We start from the raw sequence: 24071 nt of genomic DNA, 5'->3' as shown, positions 1-24071 counted from the left end.
CTGCGGAAAGTCTCCTTTATAGAAAGAATCATTATTCTTTAATCAGAACTCAGTGGGTAGTCATCATTAATTCTTCAAAATTTAAATTTCTACCTTGTAGGAGGAGCCTTGCTCCTAATGCTCACAGTAGAGCGGTGATCACAGGGCTGTTGGAAGGCACTGGAACACATCTTGCCAATTGTGGGGTTGTGGTTAAGAAAACTTGCTCATCTCCATCTGTAAAAAAAAAAAAAAAAAAAAAAAAAAAAAATTTCACTGGAACCTCAGAAGTCCTCTTGCCTGATTCACAGAACACCAGAGCTTTAGTTGAAACCTGAGACTGCTTTTCTTTTGAAGAACTAAGGTATAGGAGATTAACCAGACGGAGTCATGTTAATAAGCTACTCGGAGCAGGGTCTAGAAACTCAGATCTTCCAAATGTGATACAAGAAATAATACATTTCCATCACTTCACACTGCTCCATAAATCTGGGGCTTTAAAGTCATCTACGTGCCACATAAGGGGCCAAGAGTGAAATCCAGAGTAGGCTGAAGTTAATTTTCTGCCTAGGTCGGGAGTTAACCAGGGTTACAATAATTAAGTTGGAATAGCAATGAAATGTTAGCAAGAATAGCTCTGTCTTGTACTTTGTGTATGTGTGTGTGTGGGAGTGGGGGAGTGCAAAATCATCCACGCTAAGCTGAACTGTTAATGAAATATTTGTCTTAAATTTTAGAAAAGAAAATATATCCTTCATTTGATACCTACAAAATATGGAGCACACTGCTGAACACTGAAGATAGAGGGACATTTAAAATATCCATTTACTTGAGAAAATTTTAGATGAGTAATTATTAGGACATGCCGTGTGCAGTTCAGGCCTCAGAATTTATAGCGATAACACTATTCCTGCCTGCAAGGAGCGCACCATCTGGTCACGGGTGGACACACGTCTCCTGGAGACAAACACCATATCGGCACAGTAAACTAAGAATGTGGACTTGAGAGTCAAACAGATCGCATTTTATTTCACTTTTCAGATAGAGTTGATCCTTGAATAACATCGGTTTGAACTGTGTGGTCCACTGATAATGCAGATTTTTTCCAATAAATATAGTCAGTCCTCCATATTAGTGGGTTTTGCATCTAGAGATTCAATCAACCAACCACAGATGTTTCAATTGGTTGGTTGGTTGAATCCATGGTGCAAAACCTGAGGATACAGAGGGCTGACTGCGTTCATTGTATTTTGCCATTTTATATGAAAGACTTGAACTTCTGCAGATTTTGGAACACCCAGGGTTTCCTGGAACCAATCCCCCATAGATACCGAGGGATGACTGTATTGCACTCTTTGTAAATTGAAGGTTTGTGGCAGCCGTGTGTGGAACAAGTCTACTGGTATCGTGTTTCCAATAGCACTCGCTTACTTTGTGTCTCTGTGTCACATTTTGGTAATTCTCGCCATATTTCAAACTTTTTCATGCTTATTATGCTTGTTGGGTGATCTGTGATCAGTGATCTTTGATGTTACTATAGCAAAAAGATTACAACTCCCCAAAGGCTCAGATGATGGTTAGCATTTTTCAGCAATAAAGTGTTTTTTCATTAAGGTATGTACATTGTTTTTTAGACATAATGCCATTGCACACTTAATAGGCTACAGTATAGTGTAAATATAACTTATATGCACTGGGAAACCAAAACATTCGTGTGACTCACTTTATTGCGATATCCATTTTATTGCTGTGGTCTGGAGCTGAACCCACCATGTCTCTGAGGTCTGCCTGTAATTCTCACTCTGGTGCTCACAAGCTGGGTGAACTTGAACACGGCTTTTCATTTCTCTGACTTGTTTTCTCTTCTGTGTCAATGATAACACCTGCTTCATGCAGTAAGTAGTGTAGGAGCAAAGTGAGATTAAAAGATATACTTATGTGAAACCACCCAGCCCCAATGTCTTGTAAATGTGAGACTCTTCACAAGTTGAGTCCTCTTTTTACTCCCTCAACCCCCAGATCTGAGATCTGCTAGAGGAGTTAGGGGAAGAGGTGGTTGTGTGTCTGAGCTGGAGCGAGGAAGCCTCCAGGGGGCGCTGGAAGTGATCTGGACCTTGCTGGGTGAGAACAAAAGAAGGAGCTAGTGGGTGAGAAGGGGCTGGGTCAGGGGTGGGGTAACAATGCCTATGGCACACTGGAGGAGAGCAGTGTGTTCCCTAGGACCAAAATCAGGGGAGGACTTTTTAGAAAATCTCCAGTGAATTACCTCTGTTTTTATAAGGATTCCTAGGAGAAAGAAATTAGGATACTACTGTGGCCAGAAAGCCACCTGCTCCCAGGAAACCTTTCTGAACCCTTGGGTATAATGCAAGGTTGAGTCTAGCACAGGCTTTGTCTTCAGGCTAGGCCTCTGTCCTCAGAACAGTGTGACTGTGGACAGATGACAAAAATCACTTTGAGTCTCAAATCCCTGTGTTTGTAATACAGGGAATAACAGTAGAATCTCCCCATGGTGCTGTCATGAGGAATCATAAGAAGCCTTCAGAACACGTCTAGCATGCAATAAGCATGCCATAGATGCTAGTTTCTTTTGAAAAGTCTTTGCCTTGCCTTCCTCCATCCACCGCTTCTTGCTGAAATGAAGGCTTCCACTTTGGGAGGGCAAGACTGTGCCTCGATTATCTCTATCCCCATGGCCCCCGGCAGGTCATGGACAGTTGGCCTTCAGGGAATGATTACTGAATGGGACTGAACTTGCACTGGCTGGACCTTGTTACGATGCTGTGGAGTGGAGCTCAGGATGGAGTGAGTCAACCCAGGAGGCAGGGACATAGGTGGTATTAAAGCACCCGAGCTAGACTGGGACGTAGTGCTGTACACCAGAAATTGACACATTGTAATTGACTGTACTTCAGTTAAAAAAAAAATGTACTCTGAGCTTTGGAGTCATGAAAACTTGAGTCTGAAAATCCCTAATTTGCCGTTGACTCTTGGCCTTGATTTGTCACCTGGAAAATGGGGACAGAAGTCACCACCCTCTGGGGTTGCTATGGGAACCAAATGAGGTAACCTGTGTTATCCTGCTACTTGGCTATAGGCTCTGTGTGTGTTTGACCAGGTCTCTGGTATACAGCTAGTGCTCAGTGCACAGGAAATAGATGTCTGCTTCGCCTTCTCCCCTTTCCTGGCGTTGAGGAGTTAGTTACAAGGTAGTCTTCCCCATCAGGCAATGCCAGGTCACATACCACCACTGCCTCTGCTCCCAGCCCAGGGGGTGCTGGTGGGCTGAGGAGCCCCCACTGGCACCACTGGGCAAGTCCAGGGCTTGTGGGTGAGCAATGGGAGTCTGAAGACTTGGGTTCCACCCAGCTCCATGGTTAAACAGCAGGTGCCTCGGGCAGGGCCCTCAGCAGGCTGGACCTGGTTCCCCATGGTAAGATGGGGAAGTGGGCTCAGCAGACACAGGGCCCCTCGGAAGGACAAAGGTGAACACAGTTCACCCCCTTTGCCCCACAGAGAGACTGTGGTCTCTTATAGACCAAAGACCAGCACGTAGAATATTCTGGAATGGTGTGGGCAGTGAAAAAAAAAAAAGCACAGACATAAAAATGTACAGGAGCAAGTGGCTTTACCGTCTCTGAAGTCCTTTAGAAAGATAGAAGAAAGGCTCTGTGAGTGGGAACCTGTCTTCCTGCTTAACATCCCATGGCCTCTGCCAAGGAGTGACTGCTCCTGGGAAGGTGCCTCATCAGGCGGGTCAGGAAGGCTGGCCGTTGAGTTCAGTTTGAGCCTTCCCCTTCCAGCCTTCTCTCATTCCACATCTCAAGATTCTCACTGGCCAGCGAGGTGGACCATGACTGGCAGGCCTTTTATATTCAGGCTGACTCAACTCCATCAGGAAGAAGTCTGGGCGCCTTAATTTCCACATCAGACAAATTCAGTGACCTGGAACATTTCCAAAATTTGGGCGACAGTGGAAGTTTTCTTCAAACAAATTCTCTCATGAAATCCTAACACATGCAGCAGAAAGAGACAGAGCTGCTTCTAGTGGGGAGGAGGGGAGCTCTTCTTCCTCCCAGTGGGCTGCTTCTGTCAGACTGGCTCTCTGCTGGGCACCGAATCCTGCCTGCTTCCTGCCTGGGGCTGTCTAGTACGATAACTGCCCTGCAAATTATACATATTCTACAAGGGGAGCACAGAGAGGCAGCCTGAGGTTGGGAGGAATCATGGCCAGCTTCCTGGAGGAGGTGATACTGAAAGAACGCCTTGAAGGATGAGTAGGCATTTGTCAGGGAAGGAGGGAGACAGAAGATAGAATGTGATCAGCAGGCAGAGCTGGGATCTAAATGAAGGGGGTGTTGGGGTGGGGATGGGGACCATGGTCAGTGGGGAGCAGTGAGAGGAGATACACTGGGGAGGTAGACGGGCCTAAGACTTGAGGAGTTTCTCACTTGATCCTATGTGGTGATACTAAGTCATGTAAGAGTTTTGAGTGTAGAAGTATGGTAATTAGATTTTCAAAAGATGTGTAGCAGATTTATTTGGCTATAATGCATATACTATGCAATTTGGTAATTAGATTGTGGGACTAGAAACTAAATTGCTTTGGCTACAAAGTGGCAAAGGGACTAAAATTCTGGGGGGATCTTTCTGGATCGCACATTGTGTGCTGTGCTCGGCCCCAGGCATGAGCACCAGTTACACTCCCTGGCCCCAAAGCTGCCCTACAGCCTTCCAGAAGCCTTGTGGGGAAAAGGAACCTTCTGGATCGTGAACAACTGAGGGAAGCAAGTTTGAGAGGCTCTTGCAGGCAGTCAGTCCAGAGGTGGTGCTGGGAAGAGGGGTGCGAACAAATCCAGGAGCAACTGGGGAGTCCTGGACCAGGTGCAGGCCTTCACCTCTCCATGAGGCCCGTGTAGGTCTGGAAGGGAACCTGCTGTGGGGAGAGGGAGGAAGGAGAGTGGGGAGAGGGGACACCCACAGAGCTGCAGGGAGGAGAGAAAGCCCAGAAGCAGTTAATCCTGCTGGCTGAATTGTTTTTATAAACGACACTCTAAAATCAAATAGATGCAATAAAAACACAGTGGCCTTTTCATTAAACATGCCACAGAGGCTCCTTGTTCAACAGCCATTGTCAATCAGATCAAGGCCGTTGTCTCCTTCCCCAGCCCCCTATAATTGGCATCTGTCTGGGAGCAAACAAATAAATACCAGGCTGGCATTTTAACTAGGGCAGCAAGGAGAGGGACTCTCCTTTCAGTGTCCGCCTGGCATCTGAGCAGGTGAGAGTCCCTGTGTTCTCCAGCAGGGCCCCTCCACAAGGCCCTGCCAGGTGCAGCTCTCTGCTCTCCTCCTGGATGGAGCCACCCTGCTCTTTACCCCAAACCCCTGCTGCAAGGAGCACTTATTTCTGTTTTCTGTCTGCAGGAGCCCCTGGAAAACAGTCAGCAGAAAGGCTTTCTTTTTGGTATTTTGCCTTCAGCAAGTCAAGGGAAAAAAGCCGTGGATACATTCTCTGGTTGAATTTGGATAAAGGCACTTAATAACAGCAATATAGCACTCTTGTTAAATAATACAAATAGAATTAAACTAGCATGGCTAATTAGTAATAGCATTGTTGCAGCGTGGGAAAATAAGACTTGTGATGCACTGCTAACAACAGCATAGTCACAGCATTGTTACTGACTGAGAGTTTATAATAGCATGACTGTTGGTGACTAGTCTGGACAATGTGTTCATACACAGGCGGTTCTCACTATTCTGGGTATTGGGTTCTAAGTGGCCGCGAACACTGAGTTTAGGTGCCTATGAGCCTCTGGTCACATTTTCATCAGCCGATCAATGCGTAATCTTTTTTTCATGTGTATTTCTATTTAAAAGCCCCTTTTAAAATATGCATTGTTGATTCATTAACATTGAACTCACAGCTAACAGCGCTGTAACGGATGCCTGAACCAAGCTCGTCTAATGCACGGATTTTCTCAGAAGGCACGTCAGAGCCTTGCTGTGGAACACTAACCAGCAGTTCAGCAGTGTGCTTGGGGCCATTTTAAACAGTAAAATCAGCAGCAAAAATGTGAAAAATGGGGCGCTAAATAGACCACGAGAAGGATACTTGTTTACAGGAAACTAGACCACAGAGCCTTGCCTCGCTCCAGCCCCGCTGGGGATGCACGCGCCAGGAGACCCAAATTCCCCCAGTCTCCGCGTGTCCGTGAATGACCGCAACCACGTAATGAGTATTGATGTGGGGTGACAAATAATTGTAGGCAAATTTCTCAGATGCATATTCCACAAATGAGGATTGGCTATCTTTTATTTCACTTAGTTCTCAGTCAAGCCAGTAACTCCCATCTTTGGTATTTTGAACTGAGGTTCAAATCGCAGAAGTGACTTGTTCAAAGTCAGACAGCAGGAATGTAGCTCATTGTATGACCCCAGGGATCAGCTGAGCTGCAGCCCGGGGGCCAGCTGCCTGTTTTTGTAAATAAAGTTTTAATGAAACGCAGTCACACTCATTCGTTGACATATTGTCTACGCAGCCGCTTTTGTGCTGCAGTGGCAGAGTTGAGTAGTTGCAGAGGAGATCAGGTGGCCCTCAAAGCCTAAAATAGTTACAACCCAGCCCTTTAGGGAAAACCTGGCCGATCCCTGTATCACCCCAGACTCTCGCTTTGAGTTCAGAGGGGAGAAGTTTCTCTGTGGTCTCAGTACCGGAATGGCTTGTCCTTTTCCTAAACACTTTCTTTTTATCTCTTGAACAAAAGGGATTTTATAACTGATTATGTTTCCTTCTTTACATTGATGTCAAGAAGCTCAAAGTTTGAAAAACCCGGAGACACCTGGCCCTCACGGGATGAAAAAAGAAAGGATCTTCCATCTCAGTTTCACTAGAAGGGGGTTCGACTATCACACATCACACACACACACACACACACAAAATCAATGTAGAGAAGGTTATACAGGCATCTGGAACTTTCCAGTAATGAAGTGTTTCATCTGGAGCGAGGCCAGAATTCTGTAGGAATGACAGTTTTCACTAAGGAGAAAAAGAGCTACTATCTGAAAATAATCTTTTTAGCTAACTGCCATTTATTGAGAACTTATCATGTGTGAGTGCTACACATGGCTTGTGTCACTTTTCTCTATGGTACGTAGTATACAGGCGAAGAGAGTCTATGTCACAGAGCTAAGAATGACTGTCTCTTTTTACACATGAGAAAACCAAGGACCAAAGATGTTTATTTGTCCGAGGTCACAAAGCAAGGCAGTGAAAGATTTGAGATTTGAAGCCAGGTGTGTCAGACTCCAAAACGTATTCCCTCCACTCGCCTCCATCAATCCAGATAGTTTTCCCAGCATCAACCTTCATCCTTCCAACTCAAGGGTCAGGATTATGGGCTGGGCAGTGAGGCACTTCAGACTTTCTTCTCAGGCTAGGAGACTCATCTCTGGATTTGAATAGGGTGGGTGTCCTCTGCAGAACACTGGGGTGTGGTGGGGGAGGGGACCGTGTCCAGAGTAGACTCATGGAGGTACATGAGAAGGCTTTGCAGGAGCAGGTGGGGGTGTGATGGTGGGCTGGACACTGGTGCAGGCAGTGAATGGAGAGACGTGTGTAGGAATCAGAACTGATAAGATTCAATGACTGACTACACGTGGATGGTGGGAAGGCAACAGGAGTGGCTCCCAGTTTCTGGCTGGAGTGACTAGGTAGATGGTGGGGTCATTCTCTGAGACTGGAGGGAAGACGAGGAGCTGGTTCTGTACAGGCTGTGCTCGAGGCTCCATGAAATCTTCAAAGGAAATGTCCACCTGCCAGTGATGGGAGCTTTTGTCCTACGCTGGTATGTATCTCATCATATATCTCTCTCCCTCCAAATTCTATGGCATTGAAGGACAAAGAGCCTTCGTCTAAAGAATGCAATGGCTTCAATTTTTTCTTTTATGTTTACTTTTTCTAGATGATTCTGAAAGTCTTCCCAGTCTTCTTGGTCACTTCTGCTATGCCTGTAAGAAAAGGGAAAGCTGTGCTTTGGTCAGTTCAGAACCTCCTCCATCTCCATCAGAACCAATAAACACCTTCTGTCACACTGTTATTGCACCTCCTAAACTCTTTAATACACAGTGTACGTGGCGGGCTGTACAGGCCGTTAAGGAAGTCGCTGGTGAGACCAGCAGCAAATGTAAGGGCAGGTGCCTTTCAGAAACATGGGGCGGGGGCACAGGAACTTATCTGCCACCCCCATCATTTCTCCTCTCTAGCAGCCGCAGTTTTGAATATTTACTGAACATCTGGGCCTCGGGATGATGGAGGTACTTTCCAGCACTAGCTTTAATGCTCACGAGAGCAGGCATTTCCGTCTGCTTGGCTCATTGCTGTGTGCTCTGGGCCTAGACAGTGCTTGGTATGCTTGGTATATGGTAGGCGCTCAGTGAGTATCTGTTGAGGGGATGAAGGAATGAATAAAGATACTTCCCTCTGACATTGAATGATGACAAAGAGCCATGCAGTCATCCAACACGTATTCAGCATGTGTCAGATCTTGAGTCAGGCCTTGGGAACACACTGAAGAGTAGACCAACCCCGCTCTCAAGAGGTATTATGAAGGAGAGCAACTGGTCAAAAGATCAGGAGTGTTCCTGGGAGAATTGTCACAGCAGCCAACAGCAGCTGAGTGCTAACAGAGGCAAATGGGGGTGTTCCTGACTTCAGCTGGGAGATGAGTGTGGACTTCACAGAGGAGGCAGCATTTGCCCTGGGTCTTGAAGGATGTGTAAGAGCTCCCTAAGTGAGAAATGGAAAGGGTATCCAGGCAGAGGAAATCTTTGGGGGAGGGACCTGAGACAGCTGCTCTGGTCATTTACAAGGAAACACCCTGGCCAGTGGGAGGGAGATGGGACTAGAGAAGTCTATCCTCCCAGCCCTGGAGAAAGACAAGTTTGTTTTTTTTTCCAAATCCCTACTCTCCATCTCTCATATGATGATCCTAGTAGAAGATAAGGAGGAAAGAAGAGAGGAGGATAAAGTGTATTGGGAGAAAAATGTTGAGAAAAAAAATCACTCACATACAATGAAGACAAGGATACATACTTGAAAAAAAAAATAAAATGGCTCATAGCAGTCATTTCCAATAGAAATATAATATTTAAAATTTTCTAGTAGTCACATTTTAAAAGATGAAATCAAACAGGTGAAATTAATTTTAATAATGTGTTTTATTTAACATGAGATATTCAAAATCATATCACTTCAACCTGTAATTAATATATACATTTATCAATAAAAAATTTTAAATTCTTATTTTTCATTATCATTCTTTGGGATGGTTGTACACTGTATACTTATAGCACATATCAATTTGGGCTAGATATATTTATAGCACGTGGCCAGTGGCTATTGTAGTGGAACAAGCAGGCCCAGATGCCTCAACTTTTTAGTGTCATACACTGTGAAACTCAAGAATTAAGTAATATCTGGGGTCTGCCTATTCCCATTCATATGCCTTGGTTCACCCATTCATTTGTGCACATGGTGTTTATTGAATGTCCCCTCTGCGCCTGGGACCTCTGATACAAAGTCAAGTTAAGGGGTGGCATGTGTCACCAGCAAGTGTGCAGTTTTCTGTGTCACAGGCCAGTGAGTTGGCCGCATGCAGGGACTGGGATCTGTCCATTTATCAGGGGTCTCACACTGAAGCCTGTGGGTTGTATGTCGCTGGCAAATATTTTGGTTTTAGCCATTTGTATTTTCCTGCACCATGTCTTCAAAACAATATAAACCAGCAGGTGCTATGCTTAGTCTCAAGGCAGGTTAGCATCTTTCCCCATACCTGGCCCACCTCATTCTTTAGGTTACCCGTGGGCCTACTGCAGACACTTGTGCCTGAGGCCCTGGATCAGAAAGCTCTAAGAAATCCCAAGTGCTGATAAGATCAAAGATAGAATGGACCTAGAGAGCCACCAGGTTGTGGTTGGCCATCCTTGCTCACATTCTAGAATCACCTGGAACACTTTTTTTTTTTTAATTGAAATATAGTTGATTTACAATGTTATGTTAGTTTCTGGTGTATAGCATAGTGATTCAATTATATATATATATATATATATATATATATATATATATATATATATATATATATATATCCTTTTTCATATTCTTTTTCATTATAGGTTATTACAAGCTATTGAATATAGTTCCCTGTGCTATACAGTGGGACCTTGTTGTTTATCTATTTTGTATATAGTAGATTGTATATGTTAATCCCAAACTCCTAATTTATCCCCCCTACCCTTTTCCCCTTTGGTAACATTAAGTTTGTGGAACACTTTTTAAACACACCATTTCCTGGGTGCCACCCTCAGGGATTCTGATTCAGTGGGTCTGAAATAGGGATGGAGACCAAATATTTTTTTAAAAGCTCTACCAGTGATTTTCGTTCAGTTTCTAACATGCTACTGCTGGGAAACCACAGCTCAGAGAGGCTGTTTGTTTTGGCCAGAGTCACAAAATACACCAGCCCCCTGACTTCCAACCCACTGCTGTTTTCCCCAAATAGCGCTGAAGGCAGCGGGGCCCTCAGAACCCTCCTGAATATTCAGGAGGCATCTCGCAGGTCAGGAACTTGGAGCAGGGAGGCAGGAATCTGTAACTGCTGTGTTGCCTCTTCAAGAACAAAGCCCTTGCTGGTTTACCACTCTGGGAAGATTGCCAGGCTCAAGTATTAATAATAATCTCTTTGTTTTTTAAATGCCTTATAATTGCATAAATAAAGCTTACTTTCTCTTCTTTAATGGTAATGAGGCTTATTTGACTGATTGGTTGATTAATAATACTCTAATTTCTTTACTGACAAAACATGAAGGCCAAAAGATGGATGCTGGGTGCTGGTGGCCTGGGATGTGAAGCCATTCCAGCCATTTTTTAGCTGCTGCTCCGGTGTCTCAGAGAGAAGGGTAGCAACAGCTTCCCTGCAGTCAGATACTGATAAGGAAGGGCAGCAGGCAACTTGAGGCAGCTGGCCCCTGCGTAATCTTGCAGGGCTATTCCTGAACTTGTGCACTGTCTGTCCTACGAGGACCTGTGGGAAATCTCTCTCTCTGATTTCAGTACCACTAATGGTCGCCCTCATCCTGGGTTCATATTGTAAGCACACTTGTGGATGCTAGGAATTGGAAAATAGATCGTGTTTGCCGTTTCCCGTTGGCTGCCAGGAAACTCAGAGCCAAACCCGTGTCCTACCAGCAACCAGTGTAAAGTCCTCAGCAAATGTTTGATGTAATGACCATTCACATTTGCTGAGCATTTACCATTGACATGGACTCCTTGGAACTTACTTTCTGTAAACTGCAAGTTCTTGAAAAACTAGAGTGCGGATCTCCCTTTTATAAATCAAGGAATGTTTTCAATGTCCTTGGGGAATAAAGAACTCATTTAAATTGGCGCTCTCTGGGCTGTGAGTAATAACCTCCTTACTCTGCTGTGTTTGCAGTGTCATTTGCTGGTTTTCAGACTCTCTCTTGACCTACCGAGGGGGCCAGCTGGGCCCGGCTGCTGCCTCCAAGTTGGCTGTGAACTTCAGTTTTCTTTTCCGGAGCCCAGAAAAGCCTCTGCTCCAGCTCCAGATCACACGGCTGCAGACGGCTTTGCAGTGTCACGCACTGGCCCAGAGACAAAGGGAAACGGGAGGGCTTTTATTGGTCACCTGCCTCCTTGCAAAGGGGTTCCTGATAGATAACAGATGGAGAGACAAGGGAGTTAATGAGGGCGGCGCTCTGGCCAAATGCTTTCCATCTTCCTCTCACCACTGAGTCCATTGGAAAAGAATGTCGCGCTGGGCGGGCGGGGCAGGGAGAGCTAGAAAAGCTGAGCTTTCACCAGAGGTGCTGGATGGAGGCAGGGAGGTGAAAACAGTGTGCACTGATTCAGTTCATCTCAATTCAGTGAATATTAAGCGCCTCCTATATTAGTCACCTTTATGTGTCACCTCACCCCCAGGTATCCCTCAAAAATACCCTTCCATGTAGCCATCATGATCCCTATTTTACAGCTAAGCTATTTCAAGGACTCAGAGATGTTAAGTAACTTGGCCAAGATCACACAGCCAGCCTAGGACTCAGCTGAGATTTGAATCTAAATCTCTCCTTCTCTTTAAACCTAATACTCCACACTGCTTCGCCAAGCAGTTCGACCGCTCGCAGTGTCATATGTTCCTTTTAAGATTGTTTTCAGGGTTACATCTTGAGGTCTCATTTCCAAAGCATCTCTTCTTGCTGTAGCGGGGAGGTGGGGGTAGGAAAGAGACTGATCTTCAAAGCGCTGGGCAAAATGAGTGGAAGGAGAGGTTTACACTTAGAAAATTTGTTTTCAGTTCCAGCCAGGGGTAGTGGTAATTTAATTATCAGGATTGGGGTCCACTTCCTGGGGGGCTCTCTGCCCTGAGCCAGATGTTTTTTGTAGAATCTGGTAGTTTTTGTTTTTAATTGACGTATAGTCAGTTTACAATGTTGTGTCAATTTCTGGTTGGTAGTTTTCAAAGCAAAGTCTCAGTCTCTCTGGGGTCTCTCTCAACAGCCCCGTGAGGCAGGCATCATTATGGCTCCATTTTCTGGGTGAGAAAACTGAGCCCCCAAGACTTTCCATGATAGATTGCAGAGCTGGGACCCATCGTGTGCAAGAGGAGGCAAGCCCCTGGTACCTGGAACCTCTGGGCCTTCCAAACCTTGGGAATTTCAGATTCCTAGCTGTGAGGCTTTTCCTCCATCATGCGTCTCTGCCTCAAGAAAAAGTCATCTATCCTAAAGGCAATTTTTCTTAAAAATATAAAGAATACCCTCACTGGACTGTGGTCTCATGTTTCTCACAGGCCCCTTTGGAGTCTCCATGGACCATGCACATGACTTGCTTTCATCCATCCAGAGGTTATAAGAAACCAAATGTTGGCAGCATAATGTCTTTCTTTGGAGGGACTCGGAGGCCTGCCCCAGGATTTGTCTCTGGGGGTCGGGGAAGAAATTTGAGAGACTGTGGAGGAAGTAGGCACTGGCTTTGTTTTGTCAAGATCTGTGCTTTTTAAACAGTTTCTTCCCCACACCCATAACATCCCTCCTCCTTAAGGAAAAAAAAATCCAAAAAAATGTGTAGGCTACCATATCCTACTGCACCCACAGCTCTCTCGTTCTCTCTCTGTGTATTCCCAGCCTGGCCCCCAGACCCAGTGGAAGAGTGTTCTCAGCCATCGCTGGTGTGGGGCTCAGGTGGAGCTGAGGATGGGCTGAAGGCTCAGACCCAAGCCACACAAGAGAGAAAAGGCAGGTTGGAATCTGGAGGAACCATCAGATGGTTGAGAGTACTTGAATTCCAACAGATCATGGGGCCCACCGGAGTAAAGAGTAGGGGTGAGGAGCTGGGTGGAGGAGGGGGACAGAGGAGGCCACCAGTGCTTCTTGAGTGCCCCTTATGTGCAGATAATTGTCACACATGTTCTCCTCTTTTTCCCCAATTACCCTGTGAAGTTGCAAGAAGAGGAGCCTGAGGCTCCGAGTCCCAACATAGCATATCAGAGGCAGAACTGACTACCAGAGCCAGAGATGGGATCAGGACAAAGCCAGGCTTGAAAACATAGCTGCAAGCAGTCCTCGTGTGCCCAGCCTGGTATACGGCATGGGGTCAGAAATGTGTGATCTCAAAGTGAATTATGTATTAAAGGTCCAGACCTGTGGCGTCCAATGTGCTAGGCACTAGCCATGTGGACTATGTTAATTTAAACTAGTTAAAATAAATAAGAAATGCAGTGACTGGGTTACATGAGCCACATCTCAGGTGTTTAAGTCTACATGTATTGGGCAGCACAAGTGCATAACAAATGGTATCTCTGCAGAAAGTGCTGTTGGACACTGCTGGTCTAGAGGATGCCAGATGCAAAAGTGAATGGTTTAAATCACCTCTGAGTCTGAACCCACCCAAGGCCTGGCCCAGAGGGACTTGAACAGTCCTGGCCCCTCCTCTAGGTGCTCTTGGTGGCCCAGGGTCTCAAACTCCCATGACCCTTGCTGTGTGCACAGTACTCTGTCTCCCCTTTCCAGGCTTGTCAATGTCAGCCATACGTGTCCTACAGCTTCACCAGATTTCCCAAGTCAGCTCCAGAGTCGTATATTTTGTGCTACTGGGCCCTTTAGAACATTTAATCCCAATTATTTTATCCTGAATATGTCCAGAGCAGAGCCTAGCACAGGAGCCCTAGGCATTGGTGAAATCATAGCTCTTTGAAAAAGACAGAAGTGTAAGCTGTCATGACAGCTTTGTGATAAGGGTTTGTTACAAGCAGGCATGCACTCATTCACTCATTTCTTCATTCATTCATTCACAGTTTGGCAACCACCATGGGCTGGACACTGGACACACAACTAGTGATATTAAGGAGGGAGTGGCCGTTTCCTGCATAGGCAGGGCCAGAGTGGAGTTGGAGTCAGGAAATAGCAAGGTTCCTAGGGAGCATTACCCCAACTCTACGTGGTCAGGAGGCCTTCTTGGATGCTGAGAATCACTAAGGCCAGCAGACATCCAGGACTCATGGCCAGAGTGCAGCCCCGAGACAGCAAATTGAGTGGGATCCAGGTCTTAGATGCAGAATCCTAGAGTTTTAGGGCAAAAAGGCAGCTTAAAGATCACCTCTCCAACCCCTTTATTTTGCAGAGGATGAACCTGAGGCCCAGATAGAAGCAAGAAACAACAGGACTTAATGGCAGAGGAGCACTGAGAACCCAGGGCCCTTCTTTTCCTGTGCTGTGTCTGAAGGACTGCATTTCATTCATCCTTCACACTCCTTACCGTGAGTTAACACTCACCACTAGGGTGACTCCACCCCAGCAGTGGCACAGAACTTAGATCTCAGGAGAGATCAGACAGAGTGTGAGGGAGCCCGTCAGCCACACAGTGTAGAGGGTGTGCGTATTAACTCAAACCAGAAAACCAGGGCTGGCACTCTGCCACTTCCTCGCTGTATGACCTCAGGCAAGTGTCATCATTTCTCTGACCCTCAGGTCTAAATGGGAATATAGCTCCTGCCTCACAGGGTTGTGGGGGGATAAATCAGTTTTTACGTCTGAAGCCTTTAGAAAAGAATCTGGCGTATTAAATGCCACTGTAACTGTGTTAGGGTTGTGTCACCTTGATTTGCCCCCTGTTTCAGAACTGGATGCGTAACCGGATGTGTATACTAGTGGGGACGCTGGGACAGAAAGTTTGCATTCCCAGCGCAACTTAGAAAACCTCGAATCCCTGATCTGAGCGAGCTGCTTAAATCTCCTGCAGAGCACTTACCCTGTTCCATCGAACATTTTGAATAATTTGAGTACTTTTCTTCTCTTCCCTATTAAAAAATAAACCTGAGAGCAGGAACTGCATTTTATTTAGTTAGAGATTCAGACCTTGAGTCAGAAAATACGGATTCAAATCAGATCCTCTTAGTGATACATCTTTTCTTTTCCTTTCTTCTTTTTTTTTTCCCCCGGATAACAGCTTTATTGAAATATAATTCACGGAGTATATCATGTACCATTCAGCAGCTTTTAGTAGATTCACCGAGCTGTGGAACCATCACCACAGTCAATTTTAGGACATTTTCATCACCCCAGGAACAAACCCGGCCCCGTTCCCTGTAGCACTTCATGGGATGGTAGTGAGCATTAATAAAGAAATATACAGGGACAGGGCCAGGAACACAGCTGGTGCCTAATTAGTGCCTGCTCCACAGACCTGCTACAGGGCTTGCTGCAGGTTTGTGGGGTCGAATTCTACAGCTTTCCCCCACCCCAGAAACACGAAGGCAGCTCTGCTAGGTCACCTCACAGGAGCTCATGGAAGCCCAGGTCCAAGGCCAGGTACTGCATTTGCTCTGACGCGGGGTGGGAAGGTGCTGGGGTGAGGGCATGGGTGGAGGTGGAGGCATTGCCCCAGGGATTTCCTGTGCATGAGGTCCAGTCTGCATGACTCAGGTCAGAAGGTACCCACCAGGCAGCCTCCCTCTCCACACGTGTCGAGAACACTGGCCCCGTGCCTCATGGCGAATTGTCATTCGGTTAGAGCCACCAGAGCCCAGGTGATTCTGTGCTGACTGGGCTGGCCTCTCAGTGCAGCTCCATTTTCTCGCTTTTCTTTTTCTCTGCTTCCAAGAAGAAAAGCCAGCCTCCACAAACATCGTTTTCATAGCCCAGTGGTCTCTTTGATCAAGGAGTTTCTGGGGAAAGGAATGGGATGGCTCATGGGGGATGGGGCATTATCTGGGGTTGGATGCCAAGAAGAGCCTCAGGCCCATCTGTGTCAGGAGCAGGGGTCTCAGGATGGGCAGCCTTGCAGAGCCTGGAGAGGCACCAGGCGGTGAGCTATCTGGGGAGGGGGAAGGGAGCTGAATTAAGGCAAACAAACAGTGGATCAGGGATTCCACAAGCTTGTGTCTGCTGTGTGAGGTGCTCAGCTGCCTGCTGGGTCACAAGGAGGTCAGTCATGTTTCCTGCCCTTGAGGGGTTCTCTGGTTAGAAACAGGAAGATCTGGAGTCCATGAATTTCCTGATTCTGTGACCTTCAGGAAACCATACACTTTCTGCAGCCTCCATCTATGCTCCTGTAAAATGGGGATAATAATATCAATTTTTGTAAGGTTCTCATAAAAGCTAGATAAGATAATTACCAGGTATTGTAAAAGTGAAGTGCTTTGTTAGATACAGACTAGCCTGAAGATGATTTGTCTGCCTAGAGAGGTGGAGGGCACACGAGTAAGGGACAGACATCATTCTAGGGGGCTAAGGAGACAATGGGGTAGGCACTTGTTTACAATGGCAAGCGGGTTCCCTGAGCCTCCAGGGTTGGAATAACCACATCCTCCTAAGCCCCAGGCTCCGTTAGCCAACGAGGATTATGTGATGTGCTCGGAAGCCAGGCCATCTATTACCGGCCATCTATTAGTATTTAACGGAGTCACCACTAGTAAAGATTTCCCAGTGCAGAAGGCTGATAGGATTTAGACATGCAGGCAGGGATCTGTCTCACATTTGGAAATTGGTGTTTTACAAGTCCAGGCCACTTTTGCTGACTGCAAACCTGACCCCTGTGAAATAAAGCCCTGCCCGGGTCATCGCCGGTGGAGGATGAGAAATTGTGCTGAGTTGTTGAAGGGGGTTTTCCTTTGGCTTCACAAAGACGTGGGCTTGGATCTGTCCCGGCTGCCTGCGAGCTTGGGGAGGCAGGAAAAGGAAGTAAATGGTAAATGCTTTCTGGGCATCCGGTTTGAACCAGGTCACTTGTACCGGCGTTGAGGTACGTTAATTAATTGAATCCTTGGAATAGCCCTGCGGTGAGTAGGGATCTCCTTCTGATGCATAAGGAAACCAAGGCTCAGAAAGGTTACACATCTTATCCAAGGTCTCGCCATCAGTATCAAATAGAGGCCTGTTTGACCTCAAAACCCTTTCTCCCTCGGCACATGCCAAGCCAGCAAACCTCTCTCCCTCTCCTCACTCATGTAAGGAATTTCCCGCCCACTCAGTCTGTACCGTGAGTGGAGAGGCCCCTCCCCACCCAGGGGATGCAGGAAAAAGGCTTGAACTACTCCCCCTGAGCAGCCTCACATTCCATGAGCTGCGTGCACCCACCATGCTGGCCGATTCTCAGATGACAAGCTGCTTGAACACGTGCCAGTATCTCAACCCTTCTAATTAAAACCACATTATCTGTGATGATTCTTAATGATAGCATTTGTGGAATTGGGATCCTCTCTGGCCTCCAGTTCCGTTTGAAATTTTCCCTTCTGAACAGCTCACTCAGTGGCCTCGATGATGGGGCAGGTGGAGATTCTGTGTGACCTGCTCTGGTCACCTGTATATTCTCTTTCACTCTGGAAGCTTCGTGGGGAGGTTTGGCAGCCCATGTGCCAAAGACAGGTGTCAGCTCTTTCCTGTGTATTACTTTTATTTCAGTAGCTCTGCACCTCCGGCCCTCTACCCTTCTAAGGTGCAGGGGAACAGAAGCCAGGGGCTCAGTCTTTGCTGTCATTTTGCAGTCAGGCTTCAGCGAGCCCCTCTGACTGGTGTTCCGCTGGCCGGCTGCTGACGCCTCCCACTGCCCTATCCTTCTAGCTGAGGACCTCTGCACCTGCAGGCCAGGTGAGCTTCAGGCCCTCGGTCCAGTCCTGACCTGGGACTGGAGGAGATTACAGAACACCACCCTGAGTAGGGGATCTGCAGGGGTTCACTGGAGTCTTCTCTTTACTTCTGACCAGGTTTGAAAGCTTTTTAAAATAAGTTCTTTAAGAAGGTAGAGCAGCCCTTGGGGGAGATACCATCCCATTCTTGAGACTGCTAGGCTGGCCTCGACACTGAACCCTAGTCGTATAACCCAGGTTAGTTCCTTAGTACACAGGGCACTGCCCACCCTGACTGGTCCTCCTGTGCCTTTTCAGCCCACCTCCTTCCACCCGGATGCTTGGAAGTGCTGAACTTGCACTCCCTAGCACTCATCCTTGGCTCAGCTCCCTCCCCTGCCCTCCCTCCCTGCCTGGCCTCCCATACCCCCCACCAAGCAAACTCATACTCATCCTTTAAAATGCAACTTGGGATGCTTTCTCCAGGAAGCCTCTGCCTGTGATCCCAGCCAGGTGAGGTGCCCTCTATGGTGCTCAAGCCACATCCTGTACAGATCTCTTCCCACTGTGTATGACAGTCACCTGATAGAGTCTGGATGTTCTGCCATGTCTTGTCCATCTGAGCAACTCACAGGACCTGGGAGAGAACAGTCCCTTATTAACTGGAGTGACCAGGCAGATGAATTAGTGAAGACACAGAGGACTGATTAATTACTTAACTAAGCTTCTGCCTCCCTCCCTCCCACTCTCACTGGGCTGATCAGTCTGACAGCCCAGAAGAACTCATAAAATCTGAATGTGGCCAGTGTCAGGCTCGGAGTCCAGGAACATGACCTTTAGGAGTGGGAATCCAAGTAATTGGTAAAAGGAAGGATTCCTACAGGATCCAGACACATCTGTCATGGACAGTCTTTAAGACCCAGCCTTCTCATCCCTTCAACGCTGAGATGAAAGTTTCCAACGGTTCTCTTGCTGTTGGTACCGTTTTGCAAATTCTCACTGATTACTTTGGTTTCTCTGCAGTATGATCAAGCTGTCAGATCTCAAAGATGCTCTGGGCTGGGGATTCTGGTTCTGCCACTCCCTAGAGGTTGTGACCACAGGCAGATCAGCCATCCTCTTTGAGGTTCTCTTTCCTCTCAGAAATGGGGACTCTATATGAGACAGTAAGTGGTTAATGCAGGGACTGGATGGCACACTCATGTGGGGTGACTGAGGAAAGTTTCATGAAGGTCAAGGTTTCAGGAAACCAATAAGGGAGGGTGCAGCACCCCAGGATTAGCAACAGTGGGGAACCATTAGCACCCCTAGTCCTACAAGGGAATGGGAGGGAGCAGTTATCTGAGCTGGACAGGAGCCAGGGCCTTCGAAAGAGGAAAGAAGCCCCTGCTAGCTCACAGCCTAGCAGGGCAGCGAGGGTGGGGTGAATACCCCTCTCTCTCCTTGGTGCCTCCCATTGGCTGAATCCAGCCAGAAGCAGAGGGAAAGGAATGTTGGTGATAATACCCACAAAGGCCAGCCTCCTGGGGCAAAGAGCAAGGTACGGAAAAGCAGGGAAAGGAGCTGGAGGGGCAAACAGAGAACCTAGCCCAGCCCCAGCCTGATGCACGGTAGGTTCTCACTGCAGACCATTTGTGTCCCTTATCTCGTCAACATCTCCACCTGGACAGAAAAAAGGGACAGAAAAGATAATGCAACAAATCTGAGTGTTCCTTCTAAGTCTTCACAAGAGCGTGTTAGGGACAACTTTGAATGGAGAGAAAGAATAAAGGGTTTTTAATTTTGATTATCTGTGGATTTCTTTTATCCACGTTATCTCTTTCCACCAGTAGCTGGGATAATTGAAACCTCATTGCCTTCCCTGACTGCAGCTGTTCAGTGTGCTGAATGTGCATCAAAGGTGCTTTTGTAAGGAGCTGTACACTGTCGTTTTTAATTCATTTTAATTTTATTTTTACATTTGATCCAATAGAGTCAAATGAATCTTTTGTTTAGATATCGCCTAACTAATGAAATAGGTCAGCCTTTCCTAGAGTTCTTTGAACTTCTTTGCATGGATAAGTAACTCCCGGCAACAGAGCCCAAGCTCTAAAGGATTCCCGGCTGCAGACTTGCGGTGCGGGGATCTCTGCGAGATGCTAACAAGGTGTCAGGAAAATGAGGGGCCAGACTGAGCGGAGGTGTCAGCATCCTGTTCGTTCCACAAACCGGTCCTACTGTGCACCCGGTGCTGTGCTGGGTGCCAAGGGGTAAAGGAGACAGAGGCACTTCCTGTGCTTCAGTTTAGAGACCGGTGGGAACGTAATTGTGGACACTTGAGACGGAATAACAGCAGGTACCTTTATGTTTCCTCCTCACCCCACCTAACTGCAGGAGGATTTGCACCATGCCCTCCCCTCCTCAGTGGCTTCCTGAACTTTCCTGGCACCTGCAGGGCTGCTACGCATGCTCCTGGACCCAGGGGGCCCTCTCCTGGGCTCTTCCCATGGTCGCCCTGGGCCCCCTCCTCTCCCTGTTGCCTGGAAGGCACGCTATGCCCGGCAGCACTGTGAGACTTTCTTCTGTCCCCTTCGTGGATGAGAAGGCTGCAGGAGGAAGCATCTGCCGTCCTCTGATATGCACTGTCTCCTTTCCACCTCCCACGCCCCGGAGAGAACAACTCGGGCTCTCCAGGAAAACCCACTCCCAGGGCTCGGTCTCTCCTGCCGTGTCCTTCCCCGTCCACCAGGCTCCTCCACTTGCCTGGGGGACTCCCAGCCTCAGCTGTTTCACTCCCCTGGCATTTGAGTACATTAGAATTAACACATCATATAATAGTAAGTTATAACATTTACTAGATTTTTAATGTGTGTGAGGGTAAGGAAAACAAAAAAGGCCTTTAATCTCACTGCCCAGATAACTCCTGTTAAGTTAAAAAAAAAAAATAGACGAGCACGGTCAGAAAGTGTAATGCACAGAAAGATAGAACAAAGCACACAACTCATCTCAGGTTCCCAGCTGCCCCTCTCCAAAGGTGACTACTGTATACGAGTTTGTTGTTATCCTTTCAGGAAAGAAACACGTAGACCCACATTTTATTTACTCCCCAGAGGTTTTTCTCTGCACCGTTCTGCACCTCGTACTTTTCCCTTGACGACACATCTAGATGTTCCAGTTTCAGTCCCTACAGGACTAACTCAGCCTTGTTAATCGCTGCATATTCTTCCATTGTGTCAATGTCCTGTGTACAGTTAACCTCATCTTCTGTCATTGGACACTTAAGTATTTCTAGATTTTTGCTATTCCAAATAACTTCTCAGTGAATTCCTTATATGCCTGTCTTGACATATCTGGGGAGATGCATGTAACTGGAGAGTAAGTTCCCAGTAAGAGAACTGACCGGCTAAGAGGTGTGTAGCTAAATGTTGAAGGATGTTGCCAAGGTGTCCCACAAAACATTCCACAATAGTATGTGAGAACGTCCCTTCTTGAGGGGCAGACATGGGAAATTATCAAGCTTTTCCCATTTTTGTCAGCCTGCTTGGGGAAAAAGTGGCATTTCATTGTTGTTTTGATCTGCATTTCTCTAATTATCAGTACAGCCAAACATCTTTTCATATGTTTGTTAGCTCTTTGTATTTGTTCTTCTCTGAATAGACTGTTCCTATCCTTTGTCTATTTTTTTTCTACTGGACCAGAAATAATTTTTAAACTATTTTGTGAAATCAAAAGCAGGATCCAGATCTCCAGCTTTTTAAGTTTTATCATTGATTTTGTTTCCGTTTCTTTTGAGATGGCAAATCTCAGGGAGGGATGTGGATCTAAAGACATTCATCCGTTGCCACTTGAACAGGGACCCTCTGTAGCCTCTCAGAAGGGTCTGCCTATTCCCACCCCAAGGCAGTTAATTATTTAGCCTCCCAGCGGTTCAGAAGGGGAGCTCCACCAGTCACCCCGTGCTACCGCAGCTGCTGAGTACCACGCTCTAAGACACGGATCAGCTGTGGGCGTCCGTGCTGCCCATGCAGATGAGGCCTTCGTCAACTGCCTATTGTGAACCTCTGGAGGTCACATCCTTGACACCATCTGCTGGACCACGAAGACCATCAGCACACCAGGAGCCTGACAGGCTGTGGTTATCTTCCACTCCAGGGCAGTTTCTTTTTTCCCCTGGCATGAAGAGGACTCATTTCCTGGGCAAGCTCTTTGTGCAGCAAACACCTCATAAAAGGAAAATGAGCTTCTTTGGGTACATTGATGAGTTTGTCCTGGCCTTAAGGTGGTCAGGCCCTGAGTGGGTGTTTTTGGCTCCCGTACGTGGAATGTTATTCATCTGTCTGTTCATTTATCCATTTGTCCATGCAAACACATGTTGAGAAGCAGTTTGGTAGAGAAGCTAAGAGTTGGGGCTGTACAGACAGAGTAGACTTCAGCGCTTGAACCTGCTCTTGTGTGACACAGGGCAAGTTGCGTTACTTCTCGATTCTTGGAGCCTTTGTGTTTCCTTAACTGTAAAAAGGTGCTACAATGCCTACAACCGAGTTGCGAAGTCTTTTGAGATGTTATATGTATTAGGCAACTGTTGCCACCATCATGTTGCATGGACAAGCCACTGGACAATTCGGGGGCTAAAAATGATCATCTATTCCCGCTCTCGGGGAGAGGGGTCAGTTGGGCGTCAGCTGAACTAACCTTGGTTCAGCTGGGTTTGACCCCAATTTGTAGATTGGATCCACATCTGCTCTCTGAGTCTCTCATTGCCCTTGGACTAGCAGTATAGCTGGGGCACATTCTTCCCTCCACGTTTAATGGGAGGTCCTGGAAAGTTTAGAGCAAAGGGCATGAGGTGAGGGGTGAAGAATGAGGAGCAGTAATGCAGTCTCGGACTCGCTAGAGTTCACAGTGCTTAGTGGTTGCCCTCGTTTTCTGTTCTGACATGCTAGAGAACAGAGCCCCAGTCTTCCCAGGGATGATTGCCAAGTCTTACATTTCTTTTAATCCATGGACTCTTCTTATTTCTTAATTCTTCAGTTTGCCAGAGATTTGTCCCTTTGAAAGAACTACAAGAAACTAACACTTGGAATTTTTTAAATTTTGTTCTTTGCCTTCACTATTCCATAGTTTCATGTCTGTCATTCATCAGTTTTGGAACATTCTCTTCTCTTATCACTTCAAATAATTCCTCTCCCCCAGTGTCTCCTTTTGAAATTTCCATTAGATGTGTGTTGGATTTTCCAATTCTCCCCTCCTTTGTTTGAACAGATCTGTCATATTTTCCGTCTATCTCCCTGTGCTACGCTACAGGGAATTTCCTCAGACCTATCTGAGTTCTCGATATCTCTCTTGACCTGTACTTAATCAGGTGTTTTATTCAGCCTGTGAATTTTAGTCATGATGACTGTGGGGTTATTTTTTTTCATTTCACAAGTTTTATTTCGTTCTTTTTCACACCTGCCTTTATTTTTTCATAGTGTCTTGTTCTTTTTCAAAAATACATATTTTATTTATTTTTGTTTTTGTCTTTGCTTTGGGAGAGGTAATTAGGTTTATTTATTTACTTGTTTTTTCAAGAAATCAATAATCTAAGTTACAAAAAATAAATAGTTCATTTGCGTCCTTTTTTTTTTTAGATTCCACATATAAGTGATATCATATGGCATTTTTCTTTCTTTTTCTGGCTTACTTCATTTACAAAGACGATCTCCAGGTCTATCCATGCTGCTGCAAATGGTATTATTTTATTATTTTTTATGGCTCAGTAGTATTCCATTGTATATTATTACAAAGTCTACAAATGACAAATGCTGGAGAGGGTGTGGAGATAAAGGAACCCTTCTACACTGTTGGTGGGAATGTAACTTGGTTCAGCCACTATGGACAACAGTATGGAGGTTCCTTAAAACACTGGAAATAGACTTACTATATAATCTAGCAATCCCACTCCTGGACATATACCCGGAGAAAAAATATAATTCA

At 46.4% G+C, this 24071-nt stretch overlaps 1 protein-coding gene across 10 annotated transcripts in view; it reads left to right on the top strand.

Annotated features, from left to right (window-relative positions):
- TENM4 (teneurin transmembrane protein 4) overlaps positions 1-24071 on the top strand; it is a 743689-nt gene that overhangs the window by 194872 nt on the left and 524746 nt on the right. For 7 of the 10 annotated variants that reach the window (XR_012509759.1, XM_074372753.1, XM_074372745.1 and 4 more), the window contains exon 3: positions 14675-14810. The exons of the other annotated variants lie outside the window; for them this stretch is intronic. The gene's annotated coding sequence lies outside the window, so the exon portion shown is untranslated. The remainder of the gene's footprint in view (positions 1-14674; positions 14811-24071) is intronic. 10 annotated transcript variants of the gene reach the window in all.

This window comes from Camelus bactrianus, chromosome 10 (genome assembly GCF_048773025.1).
Source record: "Camelus bactrianus isolate YW-2024 breed Bactrian camel chromosome 10, ASM4877302v1, whole genome shotgun sequence".
NCBI classification, from domain to species: domain Eukaryota; kingdom Metazoa; phylum Chordata; class Mammalia; order Artiodactyla; family Camelidae; genus Camelus; species Camelus bactrianus.
This window is presented reverse-complemented; position numbering and strand designations above follow the sequence as displayed.